Source organism: Triticum aestivum, chromosome 7A (genome assembly GCF_018294505.1).
Source record: "Triticum aestivum cultivar Chinese Spring chromosome 7A, IWGSC CS RefSeq v2.1, whole genome shotgun sequence".
Classification (NCBI taxonomy): Eukaryota; Viridiplantae; Streptophyta; class Magnoliopsida; order Poales; family Poaceae; genus Triticum; species Triticum aestivum.
The window spans coordinates 165,027,409-165,042,475 of NC_057812.1; positions in this window are offsets into that span (position 1 = coordinate 165,027,409).

Below are 15,067 nucleotides of genomic sequence, written 5' to 3' on the forward strand. Positions count from 1 at the left end.
CACTCAAATCAGTCAGAATGTGGAAGCATACATGGATGACATCATGGTCAAGTCACGTAAAGGTTCCGACCTATTGACTGACCTCGCCGAAACCTTTGCCAATCTGAGAAGATATGATATCAAGCTTAATCCATCAAAGTGCACATTTGGAGTCCCAGGAGGAAAGTTACTCGGTTTTCTCATTTCCGAATGAGGGATCGATGCAAACCCAGAGAAAGTTGGTGCAATCCTCCAAATGAAATGCCCTGTGCGTGTGCACATGTTCAGAAGCTTACTGGTTGTCTGACTGCTTTGAGTCGATTCAGTTCTCGTCTCGGTGAAAAGGCGTTGCCTCTTTACCGACTAATTTAAAAGTCTGACAAGTTCGAGTGGACTCCGGAAGCTGAAGCAGATTTGTAGAGCTCAACGCCCTGCTTTCCACCCAGCCGGTGCTTGCTGCCCTAGTCAGCAAAGAGCCTCTACTGATGTATATTGTAGCCACGGGACAAGTTGTCAGCACTGTGCTCACGGTCGAGCGGGAAGAAGAAGGCAAAGCCTACATAGTTCAACACCTAGTGTACTATATTTATGAAGTCTTGACTCCGTCCAAGCAGAGATATCCACATTATCAGAAGCTTGTTTATGGAATTTATTTGACCACAAATAAAGTTGCACATTTTTCTTTGACCACTCGGTTTCAATCGTCAATGACGCTCCATTATCAGAAATTCTGAACAACAGAGATGCAACTGGTCGAGTGAAAAAATGGGCGATTGAACTCCTTCCGTTGGATATCAAGTTCGAGGCAAAGAAAGCAATCAAGTCCCAGGCAATTGCAGATTTCCTTGCCGAGTGGATTGAACAGCAACAACCGACTTCGATTCACTCGGAGCATTGGACTATGTTCTTTGATGGATCCAAGATGTTGAATGGTTCTGGTGTTGGAGTAGTCCTGGTGTTTGGAGCATCTACACACCCTGTCAGTTCAAGAGGATCCCTTCACAGAAGAGCCTCCACAACCCAAAAGTTCTACTGATCCGACTGAAGTCGAAATCCCAGCCGTGGTCGACCTAATCATGGAGGTTTTAGTCGTCACTCCCGACTGGACAGTGCCATATATTGCATATCTGCTCAGGAAGGAGCTTCCGGAAGATGAAGATGAGGCCCGTCAGATTGTCCGACGATCCAAAGCCTTTACCGTGATTAGTGGACATCTTTATAGAGAGAGTGTTACGCCCGTTTGCTGTATTTTTCCATTTTACAGCCCATTTAATATTACTTATAGCCCATTTCTTATTACTTATAACCCATTTTTTGGGCAAAATGCATCCCTCCTTCTCTTGAAATATTTCCGTCCCAACAGGGCGTAGAAAAACAAGTAGGCCTACGTTGGTTATTCTGCAAAAAAGTTGGTCTAGCCATTTTTAGAAAGGAAAAAAACAAACTGGGCTGGTCATGTGGTAGACGGGTCACAGCTGCCGAACAACCCAGTTGATACCCTTCTCCGTCCCAAAAAAACAAAATTACTGCGCGCGCTACTGGGTCCCTACTGCCATCCTCACCATGTACAGTCATCTCCTTATTCCTCTCGGTTGTTAACCATGTTGACAACACGGGAGGGCGGTGCCGCGGCGAGAGAACCAAGGCGGAGGACGATGGTGAGGCCTTGAACGAGAACGGACAGGAACTGGGGAAGATGTGCAGAGTTTTAGGGTGCGATGTGGCCACGATGCGTGTGCGGCAGCACAGCCAGCCGTGGGAGGCGGGAGCAGGCGGTCCCGCCGGCGCTGGTTTGGCTTTGGCGGCTGGAGGAAGAAGAGACTGAAGAAATACGACAGACGTTGAATGTCAATCCAACGGTCAAGGTTGGCACAATCGTTCGCGTGATAACGTTCCTGAAACTGCGACCGTTCAATGTTGCATCGCAACTAAAACTGCGAGGAAAATGCGTTCGTCTGCCGTCCTCCTCCCAAGGAACGTTCGCCACATAAGTGACTAGCACCCTTGGTTTTCAACCGAGAGGTTTGGGTTCGAGTCCCAGGAAATCTCAATTTTGTCCTCCTTCCTTCCTCGCAAAAAAATAAAGAAAATCAAAGACTTGAGAAGGCGTACATAACAAGCTAGTGTACCAGTAAAGAGACGTTGCTAAGTTTTAGAAAAAAAGAGACGTGCTCCCGTAGCAGGTTCCAACCCAAACCTAGACTATGACTATATATGGTGCTATGCTTCTCTGCAAGCAATGAAACTGACATATCCAACATTCGCTTCTCCTCCTCTCTACTTACTGTGCCTAGCATCAGAAGCTCAGGCCGCAGCAACCATCTCCGTTGGCTGCTCGTCCACCTACTCTTCAGCAGGCAACAACCAGATATGTGCCAAGTCGCCACCTGTAACATCACCTGTGGGTTTCATCACACCCCCGTCGGCACACGCACCGCTGCCAGTTGCTCATCGCAACCCGCTGCCGTTGGTGTGGTGCCACTACTGCAAATCACACAGAGTCATCCGTCGCATCTCAACCACAATCCTCAACCCTGGCCGAGTCTTCTACAAATGCCCGAATCATGGGGTAATAATATGTTTAAGTGTTGTTCTGCTGCTTTCAGTTGCTGATATTTTTAATAGTTTGGTTGATGATCTTCCAATTTGATTCATGTAGAAAAGGGAAGATTCGTGTGATTTGTATTTCTGGGAAGTTGCTGATGTGGGGGGATGCAACTACACTGATTATTTGGTTAGCCGAGGAATCACAATACCTGCAGGTTGAGGTGTTGGACAAGTAACTGAAGGAACAACAGAAGAGGAAGATGCAGAGCAGAAGGTTAAAGATGCAGTTCCTCTGATCATGGCCAACCAACAGCTGCTAAACGGCCTTGACAGCAATGAGGAGATGAAAGAGCTTGTGAAGATAATGGGAAAAATCGATGTGCTCTGTAGGATGATTGTCTCTTTATTTACAGTGTATGTAGCACTCGTGATGTATTTAGTGGCTATGACATGAGCACTTTGCTGAAACTAGTAATGAATGAAACATGTGTAGCAGGCTCGGCGTAGTGTTGTGAACATCTAATGATTTCTGTTAACAGAAATCGGGGGGTATCCCCTTTGGCTCATAAATAAATAAATAGCATAGGCCCTTTTAGTAATAAATAAATAAATTAGCAAAGGCTCTGTCGGGTTAGCTTTGTTCCCATTCGAAGACGTCGAGCAAATTGCAGTCCCAATAGCAAAGTAAGTCATCAGATTCAAGTTTCATAGCCAAATATGAGTACAACTAAACAACAATTTCATCATGTTTTAGTCGTCATACAATCACCAAACACAAATGAACATACATAACAAGTGATGTTCTCACAACAAAATACTAAACAACACGTTCATCAGGTTTCAATTGTCATAGCAAACACAATTTCACATAGTAGATAAAAAACGTCTTCTGACAGGCAAATACGACAAAAGCAATCTAATCATCATCTGCAGCAGTAGCGTCAACATCTTCGCCATGTGTATCAGTCTGAATCGTAATTCCCCAAAGTGTAATCTTCTTCTTCATCCTCAATGTCCTCGAACGTTGGCTTCTTCTTGATAAACTCTTGTATGTCCACAGCACGACAGGCAATCTTTTCGCCAGCGTCATTGACGTGATGGTCCTCAAAGATATTAGGAACATCTATGGAATCTTGTACATCAGGAGCAGTGTAAGCATCATCTTGTTGTGCAACTTCATTAAACGAATTCCTCTGCTCAAACCTTTGCAATACTCTCCATTCATGGCTACGTGGAAATGTGTCTTCCAAGAAAAATATATGTGTTGCTTGATTTGCCAAAATAAAAGGCTCTTTGGTCTAGTACGCCGTCTTGACATTGATGGATTTGAAATAATCATCAGCTCTGGGTTTTGCGATCCTGGAAAATAGGTTATAGCAACGACAGCACAACAAAACCACACACCGATGATCCTCGAAACTGGAGATATACTGCAACTAAACAATGTCTGTTATGTTAGCATACATTTCAGTTGTCTCTCTTCTGTACGTATCCGTGCTCATGATGGCACTGTTTTGTGTCTTCCTACCTTCCTCGCGTGCAAGGGTGTTGTAGTGCACATCTCCAACAACGCAAGATTCTTAATGTCTTACCCAAGTATCAGGACCCATTGCTAGTGCGTAAAGGGCATCATCAACTGCCTGCCCATCTGTTGACACACGAACACGTCACGTGTACCCTCGACACCGGGGGTAATGCACCACAGCTCACGTCGAAGGAGACCCGACCGACAGCATGATACACAAGACAGTCGACGGGCGCTTTTGCAGATCCGAAAACCCCACACCCCCGGGAGGGACCCCGTCAGGGAGTGCGGCGGCTATGGGCTGCCCTAGGTCGATTCGCTCGCCCCTAGAGCCTCGGGATTCACAGTTCTCAATCACAAAGAACAACGAAGAACAAGAGAGAAAATGGTGGAGAGATAAAACGTAGATGAAAAAGTAGTATATTGATTTGTTCGATTGTGTGTTGTTCAATCGGCCATCACCCCCAACATATATAAGAGGCGGCTGGACTTCCGTACAAGCAAAGGATTCATCTAGGCTTTCCTTACAAAAAATTACACCAATTCACGTCCTAGAGTCCTAGTTCTATTCCAACTCGGATTCAGTCTGAATCTGGCCCAACTTCTGTCTTCCTCCTTGAGCAGGCCGTTGAGCTTGCATATGACCTCCGATCAACACGGCTCAAATATGAAACTTGTGTGCCTCGACGAGACGAACAATCCTTGTGTTGAACACTTTTCCAAATAAGACCATCTTGAACATTCTATGAAGCTATCTTTAATATCCAATCGGACTCGGTCATGTAACAGACTGGATTGTCTGAGTCTCGTAGTGAACTTACAGGCCGTATACTATCTCATATGATAATGACTCCAAAACCAAAGTTCACCGTCTTGACGATGTGCACAACTTCCGTGTTGATCACTTTTCCATCCAAGGTCATCTGGATTACCTTTCGGGCACATCTTCAGTTTCACTCGGATCTGAGCTCATCCACTCGGATATTAGAGTTTTTCGTCCGACTGGACCTTTTCACTCGGATGTTAGAGTCTTTCACTCGAAATACAATCTTTCACTCGGATGACTATAATTTCACTCGGAAGACAATCTTTCACTCAGATGACTATATTTCACTTGGAAGGAAATATCTTACTCGAACGTCAAGTTTTCATTCCGACGGTAATCTTTTCACTCGGATGGTAATTTCACTCGGATGGTAAACTTTTCACTCGGTTTCCCGACTGAAAACACAACATGATCTTGATTTGCCTCTCCAGGTTGCATACGACCTCGGATTGAGACAAATTTTATATGAAAAACGACCGGCTCGACGAGACAAAACTTCTTAGTGTTGAAGGTTTTTCGATTCAAGGCCGTCTTGATGGCCGAATTACTCGCGCAACCTATCAGACAAGTGTCTGACACCTCGCGCCATATTTCCGTTGAGGTTCGGTCTGCAGTGTATTGCCTCTAACTTTTGCATATGAACTCAGATTGAGATGATTTATATATCAAAATCGATTGCCTCGATGAGGCGAAGACAATTCCTTAAGAGTGCTCCTACATCTGAGGTGATCTTGAAGACGTGATTGGCTAAAAACCACTCGGAACATTGAATTATGCCACTCGGAGTATAGTTTCGGTCCGTAAGATAAAGTCGAATAAATATAACCGAAACATCAAAGTGGTTCCACTCGGCGACGTGAATCTTTTCATGCTGAAAACCCTTTCACTCGAGACCATCTTCATTGCAATCTGTATCTTGCCAAAATCAGGTGTCAACACATGCCCCCCTGTTTTTCGGTAAAGCTTGCACACCGAAAAATAATATGCATAGTGTTTGTTCTAAGGATGATATCAACACTCCATCGGCCATTTATTTTTGTCAGGGCGATAATTATGTATCGGCCATGTTTGTGCTAAGTGCGATAATCGTATATCGGCCATTGCCTACTTAGGCTTCCTGCCACACACTCTAGTGGTACTTCTTCAAATATTTGCCATTGAGAGCTCGAGGTAACAATGCCCCTTGTATTGATTCCACCAAATACGAATTTCCACGAACAACTCTTGTAATTCTAAAAGGACCTTCCCAACTTGGAGACCACTTCCCAAATTTTCTATCTCTTGAACCAGTCGGCAGAATCACTTTCCAGACGAGATCACCAACTTGAAAATTCGTCAACTTAACTTTCTTATTGTAAGCTCTTGCAACCCTCAACTTGTCTCTCTCTATGGACTTCAAAGCAACCAAACGTTTATCGGCAACCTCATCAATTATTTCCATCATCAAGTTATAAAAGTCTACTGCCGATAAATCATTTTGTTTGGCTATTCTCAAAGCACTCAAATTTACTTCCACCGGTAAAACGGCCTCTTGACCATATACTAGCTCATATGGGGTCACCTTCGTAGCACCATGCCTTGAAATTCTATGTGCCCACAAAGCTTCAGATAACAACTCATGCCATCTCCTTGGATTATCTTCAATCTTCTTCTTGATGAGTTTGGTTAAAATTTTATTGCTAGACTCAGCTTGTCCACTAGCTTGGGCATAATATGGAGAGGAATTGAGCAACTTTATGTTATAAGATTCGGCAAACTCTCTGACTTGGTGTGACATGAAAGATGAACCTTGATCTGTTGTTAACGTTTGAGGAATACTGAATTTATGAATAATGTGCTCAGTTATGAATTGAATTACCTCTGTATGTGTCATGTTCTTGAGAAGTACTGCTTTAGACCATTTAGTGAAATAATTAGTTGCCACCAATACAAACCGATGCCCCTTTGAGGAAGATGGATGAATTTGCCCAATAAAGTCTAAACCCCATCCTCTGAAGGGCCATGGCTTGATAATAGGATGCAACATAGCAGCAGGAGCCAATTGAATATCACCAAATTTTTGACAAGCTTCACACCCTTTATAATATCTGAAGCAGTCATTAACCATAATCGGCTAATAAAACCCAGCACGTCGCAATAACCATTTCATCTTGGGAGCCGACTAGTGAGTGCCACAAATGCCTTCATGTACTTCTCCCATAGCAACTCTTGCCTGGTCCTCATCCAAACACTTTAGAAGAACATCATCGACTGTTCGGCGATAAAGACCATCATCTCTCATTGTATACTTGAAAGCCATACGCCGAACAGCCATGTCCACCCTTTCACTCGGATTGCACAAGTAATCAACAATGGGCTTCCTCCAGTCGGGATTGTCACCTGCACTAGATTTTTTATTAATGACCGAATCAGTGGGTTCTGGTTCGGCCTCTTCTATACTGGTAAGACAAGACATCAGACTTTGAGAAATATGAAACATGCCATGATCAACATGGTATCCAGATGCTTGTTGTGCCAACTCATTTGCTTTCCAGTTGTCATGTCTAGATATATGTGCAATGCTAAAACAATCCAAAGTGGAGATTATATCTAAACATTTATCAAGATAAACATTAAGTGATTCGTCCAAACACTAAAAGACTTTGGATATTTGCTGCACCACTAGTAATGAATCACCATAAGCCTCAATATGTGTAACACCTATAGCAAGTAACATCTCTAGGCCGAATAACAATGCTTCATATTCGGCTTGATTGTTTTGCAAAAATATTCTAAGCGTCATGAGGCTTCAAAAACAGCACCATGAGGAGATATATAAACAATACCAACACCTTGGCCATTGCTACAAACTGAACCATCAAAATATAATCTCCATGGTACTCATGAAACAAGGTTCATATCAACATCATTCTTGTCATTAATCCGATGTTCAACAATGAAATTAGCAACAATTTGGCCTTTCATGGATTTTAGAGATTCATAAGCCAAATCATATTCAATCAAAGCATAAGCCCACTTGCCAATTCTACCACTAAGAATTGGCCTATGCAACATGTATTTAGTGACATCGGTTTGACAAGCTACTACACAAACACTCGGCACTAAATAATGTCTCAGTTTTGTGCAAGCATAATATAAGCATAGACATAATTTCCCAATAAATGTATACCTTGTCTCTGCATCCAATAAGCGGTGGCTCAAATAAGTGATGGCATGCTCTTTTCCTTCGGTCTCCTGAGTTAGAACAGCACCAATAACTCCTTCCTCTGCTGCAATGTAGAGTCTGAAGGGTTCCCTATGCTTGGGTGCTTTCATCACCGGAGGAGTGCACAAATAATTCTTGATCATATCAAATGCTTCTTGCTGTTTTGCCCCCCAAGTGAAATCAGCATCATTCTTTTACCAAAGGATAGATTAGCTATGAACCTTCTCAAATAATTGACCTTGCCAAGGAACTTTTGCATATCTCTCTTGCATGTTGGAGCCTCCACTTTATGTATGGTCTCTATCTTTTTGGGATCAATCTCTATGCCATCTTCATGAATAATGAAACCCAAAAACTTGCCAGTTGATACGCCGAATGCACACTTTAAAGGATTCATCTTCAGTCCATACTTTTTCATTCTTTCGAAAGCTAAACACAAATCGGCCAAGTGAGATTCAAAAGCATCCGATTTGACAACAATATCATCAATATAAACTTCAAGTATGACACCGAGTAAATCATGAAAAATTAAATTCATAGCCCTTTGATACATGGCTCCAGCATTTTTTCATCCGAATGTCATCACTGCCGACTTGAATAAACCAAGGAAACCAGGACATCGGAAAGCCGTTTTGTACATGTCCTCTTCGGCCATAAAAATTTAATTGTATCCGGCATTACCATCTAGAAAGCTAATAACCTTATGTCCAGAAGCATCATTAATAAGCATATCGGCTATTGGCATAGGATACTCATCTTTGGGTGTAACCCTATTCAAATCGCTGAAATCAATGTACACCCTCAACTTGCCAGATCCTTTCTTCTCCACTGGGACAATGTTAGAAATCCACTCGGCATACCTACAAGGTCGAATGAAATTAGCTTCAAGCAGTCGATCGATCTCTTCCTTGATCCGGTCATATGTTTTCGGATTAAATTTTTTGGCCGACTGTTTATACGGTCTAAAACCGGCCTTTATAGGCAACCGATGCTCCACTAGCTTTCGGCTTAACCCTGGCATCTCATGATATTCCCATGCAAAGCAACAAACATATTCTTTCAATAGCTCGATTAACTTAGCCTTACAATCGGCTTTCAAATTTTTGTTTATAAATGTCGGTCGAGTGACTGAACCATCTCCAATATCTACCTCTTCTAACGGATTGGCTGATGTAAAACCTTGTAAAAGTTTATCCATGTCATCCAACTCCTCTATAGACTCATACATATCGTTCTCACTGGACCGATGCTTTACAAGACATTTTTGTAACCACTCAGAATTAGGAACCATTTAAACATATCATACCTTGGAGCCGATTGCATTCAGTCGGCTTTAAAGAGACAGGCACAAAACCATTCTTGGTCGCGTTGAGAAAATCAAATTCTGATAAGTCATGTCCCGTCAAGCAAGTAGCATTGGGATGTTGCCAATCCACCGATGCATCGGCCAAAGCAACACAGGCCGAGTTATCCACATGAATGACTTCCACTTCATCATCAACCCACTGAATCAAAAATTGGTGCATAGTGGATGGCACGCACTGGTTTGGATGAACCCAATCGCGGCCTAGTATGACGTTGTAGTTACCTTGCACCTCAGTGACAAAGAATGCAGTAGCCAAAGTTTTGCTTCCGACTGTAAGCTACGCATACATCACACCTTTGGCTTCAGTTTTCTCTTTGCCTTCAAATCCGTTGAGCACCATATTGGTCTTGATCTATTCTTCATCAGGCAAACCCAATTTCTTGAAGACCGAATAGGGCATAAGATTTACCACAACACCACCATCAACAAGCATCCGAGTGAGCGGCGACCCATTGATATGACCTCTGAGATATAATGGTTTCAGATGTGTTACTGGTTCTTTTGGCTTCTCGAATATTGCGTTTTTAGGGCCAAAATCCAGCTGAGCCACCTCCCCTTGTTCATCTACAGCACGAAACTCAGCAGGTAAGTAATACACCATACTGATATCCATACCTTCATGAACCGGCGTAGACTCATAGTCCAACATATCAGCCTCCTCCTCGAGTGCATCCACCGATTCTGAAATTTGTCCGAGTGAAGGAGAAGTAAGAAGTGTCGCAGACGATGTCATATCTGTTGCATCGTCCTCCTTTGGTGATGTAGGTATTGCTGTGATAGATGTAGAAGCTGTTGTATCTTGTATTTGTTTAGGCCTCCACACTTGTTTTGCTAGAACCATGGGTCGAGTGTCATTGAACAACTTATCCCTTTGTTTCTCGGCCTCCTGTTCTGCCATCTCTTGATTCCTTAACCTCTGTAGTTTCCTCTTTCGTGTCTTTGTTAACCCTGGAGGACACCACTTTGGCTGAGTGTATTTAGGATCTCTTGATTTTACTTGGATGGTGCTTGCTTCATGGTCATTAGCCGAGTGCTTTGGCGAGATAGCAAGTATCGGCTTAGTCAGATTGCAATGCACAATCGGCTGCTATATGGCGAATGTCTCAGTGCCCAAGATAAGTGAGTCGACATCCATTTTCTCCTTGCCTTTTCCTGACTCAACTACTGCAACACTTGGTGATTTAACACGCCATTCTTTTCATCTTTCCAGATGCATGAAATTTCCACTCGGGCACACCTTTTTACTCTGATGGAATCCACTCGGATGGATGTCACTCGGATGGAATTCACTCAGATGGAATTCAGTCGGACGGAATCTACTTGGCCACATTTTTTCACTCGGATAGCTTCCACTTGGGTGCATTCTTACACTCAGATAATTTCCATCCGGTCGCATGTTTTGACCAGCCGACCGATAGTTACCGATGTTCAGTCAGCCATTATATGAGTATTCAAGTCGATCCCAAACAGTTTGCTTTTGCTCTTCTGGAAACAACGCCTTTGGTCCACTCAGCTTCATATACCGACTGAACATATCATCTGATGGTGACCTTGGTCGCTTCAACTGTGATGGCTGGTTAGAGCAGGAACCAACCGACTGATTGGCATACTTGGACATCAACATATCAAAAGTTGCCTTGATCCGCTTGCGTTGCACTTTAGCTTCATTCCTCTTCCACTTGCCAACTTCTGGACTCTTAGGTTTGACAAATTTAACTCGAGTGTCCTGCTGCACCTGTGCTTGCCCCCCGAGTGTAGGATTCTTGATGGTGATTTTGATCACTTCCTTCCCATTGGGTTGCTTATCAAGCACAACATGCCTCCCCAAGACCTTGTCGCCCTCCTTGTCTTTCTTGGGCTCACCAACAATGACATTAGCTTTATTAGCAGATTCAGCTACCTCTGGCCGAATGAGCAGCTTCTTCCCTTCTAGATCCATGGTGTTCATTGGAAAGGGTTGTTTATCACTTGCATCTCAGAAAAGTTCAATCGTCCGTCATTAATGGCCGATTGTATCTATCGTTGAAAAACATTGCAATCGTTAGTAGCATGAGAAAAAAAATTATGATACTTGCAATAAGCATGCCATTTTAGCTCTTCAAACGGCGGTAAAGTATGAGATATTCTAATAATCTTAGCCTGCAACAAAGCATCAAATATTCTATCACACTTAGCAATGTTAAAAGTAAACTTCATATCTTCGTCACGATTCTTATGAATTGGTTTCAGATCATTGGAAGTAAAGGGTTTGGCCTTAGATGGCCAAACAAATTCAGTAGCAAAAACATCACCCTCATCGTCCAAGTGATCATTGTCATATTCCACTATATTCATCTTTGGACGATCGGCTTTGTATCTATGCACTTCTTTGAGGTCTTTGCTTCGGCTTTCCTGAGCCAAAGCCCTTTGTAAGACTTGGTTGATGTTTAAGAACTCGTAGCCTTCTAGCTTTTCTCTAATGGGAGTTCTCAAACCACTCAGCACTAGGTCTGCCAAGTCTCTCTCGGTTATCACCAAACTAAAACACCGGTTTTTTGTTTCTCTGAATCTCTTGACGTAATCAGAGACCGATTCATCATGCTTCTGTTTAACCGATGTTAGATGTGACAACTTGAGTTCACTGTCGCCGCTATAAAAATGATCATGAAATTTCTGCTCTAGCTGCGACCAAACTCGAATGGAACCATGTGGTAAAGAAGAAAACCATGAAAATGTGGTACCAGTTAATGATAAAGGAAATAAACGCACTGTCAACTCATTTAGTGAGCCTGCTTCACCTAATTGTGCCAAGTATTGACTAACATGCTCCCATGTGGTTTTTGTGCCCTCTCCATTGAACTTAACAAAATCTGGAATCTTATATCCTGGAGGGCACTGGATGGCATCAAAGTACTCGGGGTACGGCTTTTGGTAAATCCGATTCCGAGGTAACTCAACTCCAAAATTTTCTCGAAGCATCTTAGCCATCTCCTCTCTAAGATTAGCTAGACCATCATCCATAGTGGACGATGAAGCTTGTGGCAATGTCATAGGAGGAGTAGGGTTACTAGCTGTAGGTAGGAATTGTGGCATGTATGTCGACCCATAATTTGGTAGTGGTCGAGTGGTTGTAGTTGTAGGTAGAGTTTGGTTCGGCGTTGCCACCGAACTTGGCATGCTCATAATAGGGTTGATGGGTGCAACCACAATCTTATTTGTTTGGGTAGGATAATAAGCCATCGGCACAAGAGGCGCCGATGCAATAGGTAAAGCCAGATTAGGGTTTTGCACACTAGCAGCTACACCATCATTACCACTAGACGATTGAGATATATTCTTCTGAGCATTAGTATTTTCTATAAAAGTTTGAAAGACTAGATTGTTACCATCAGCAGTACGACTTTCAATCTCAGCCCACTGCTCAGGAGAAAAGGCAGTACATACAGAGGGTTTAACCTGTTCAGTTTGAAGAGGAGGGAACTTGATTTCTTTAATCGGAGTGATGTTGCCTTGGCGATCTTTCTTGAATTTTGCAAGGAACTCCTGCAGGTCCTTCTCCTCGCGTGCCTTCTTGTACTCCTCATAGACTTGGCGATGATCGGACGATATCTCATCAAGACTGGGCTTAATGATCTTATCGGCGTCTACCTCAGATGGCTTGGGAAGATCGGACATGGTGGATGATGATGATTGATCTTCGTTCCCCGGCGGAGTCGCCAAAAAGTGTGTTGACACACGAACACGTCACGTGTACCCTCGACGACGGGGGTGATGCACCGCAGCTCACGTCGAAGGAGACCCGACCGATAGCGTGATACGCAAGACAGTCGACGGGCGATTTTGCAGACCCGAAAACCCCACACCCCCGAGAGGGACCCCGTCAGGGAGTGCGGTGGCTATGGGCTGCCCTAGGTTGATTCGCTCGCCCCTAGAGCCTCGGGATTCGCAGTTCTCGAACACGAAGAACATCGAAGAACGAGAGAGAAAAACAGTGGAGAGATAAAACATAGATGAAAAAAGTAGTATATTGATTTGTTCGATTGTGTGTTGTTCAATCGGCCATCACCCCCAACATATATAAGAGGCAGCTGGACTTCCCGTACAAGCAAAGGATTCATCTAGGCTTTCCTTACAAAAAATTACATCAATTCACGTCCTAGAATCCTAGTTCTATTCCAACTTTGAATCTGGCCCAACTTCTGTCTTCCTCCTTGCGCAGGCCGCCGAGCTTGCATATGACCTCTGATCAAGACGGCCCAAATATGAAACTTGTGCGCCTCGACAAGATGAACAATCCTTATGTTGAACACTTTTCCAAATAAGACCATCTTGAATATTCTACGAAGACATATTTAATATCCAGTCGGACTCGGTCATGTAACGGACTGGATTGTCCGAGTCTCGTAGTGAACTTACAGACAGTATACTATCTCATATGATAATAACTCCAAAACCAAAGTTCACCGTTTTGACGATGCGCACAACTTCCGTATTGATCACTTTTCCATCCGAGGTCATCTGGATTACCGTTCGGGACATCTTCAGTTTCACTCGGATCCAAGCTCATCCACTCGGATATTAGAGTTTTTCGTCCGACTGGAACTTTTCACTCGGATGTTAGTCTTTCACTCGGGAGACAATATTTCACTCGGATGACTATGATTTCACTCGGAAGACAATCTTTCACTCGGATGACTATATTTCGCTCGGAAGGCAATATCTTACTCGAACGTCAAGTTTTCATTCCGACGGTAATCTTTTCACTCGGAATAACTCCACTCGGATGATAATTTCACTCGGATGGTAAACTTTTCACTCGGATTTCCCGACTGAAAACACAACCTGATCTTGATTTGCCTCTCCAGGTTGCATACGACCTCGGATTGAGAGAAATTTTATATGAAAAATGATCGCTCGACAAGATAAAACGTTTTCATGTTGAAGGTTTTTCGATTCAAGGCCGTCTTGATGGCGGAATTACTCGCGCAACCTATCAGACAAGTGTCTGGCACCTCGCGCCATACTTCCGTTGAGGTTCGGTCTGCAGTGTATTGCCTCTAACTTTTTCATATGAACTCGGATTGAGATGACTTATATATGAAAATCGATTGCCTCGACGAGACGAAGACAATTCCTTAAGAGCGCTCCTTCATTTGAGGTCATCTTGAAGACGTGATTGGCCAAAAACAACTCGGAACATTGAATTATGCCACTCGGAGTATAGTTTCGGTCCATAAGATAAAGTTGAATGAATATAACCGAAACATCAAAGTGGTTCCACTCGGCGACGTGAATCTTTTCATGCTGAAAACCCTTTCACTCGAGACCATCTTCATTGCAATCTGTATCTTGCCAAAATCAGGTGTCAACACCATCCTCCCGCATCTTCTTAACCTAAGGTTAGGAAATAGACAAGCTGATCATCTTACATACTCAATATATTAAAAAATTGATAGTGCAATTCAAAAGCTTACATGGCTCTTGAACCATTTCGCAAATCCTTCCATAACAAGTTTGTCAATGTTTCTTGGATTTTGCGGTAGTAACTCCTTTTTGTAGATGTTGCACGACATAGTGATCGCGTCAAACATCTAAATATATAAGAATGTGCTGCAAGTTTAGTAGATTACGATGTATAAG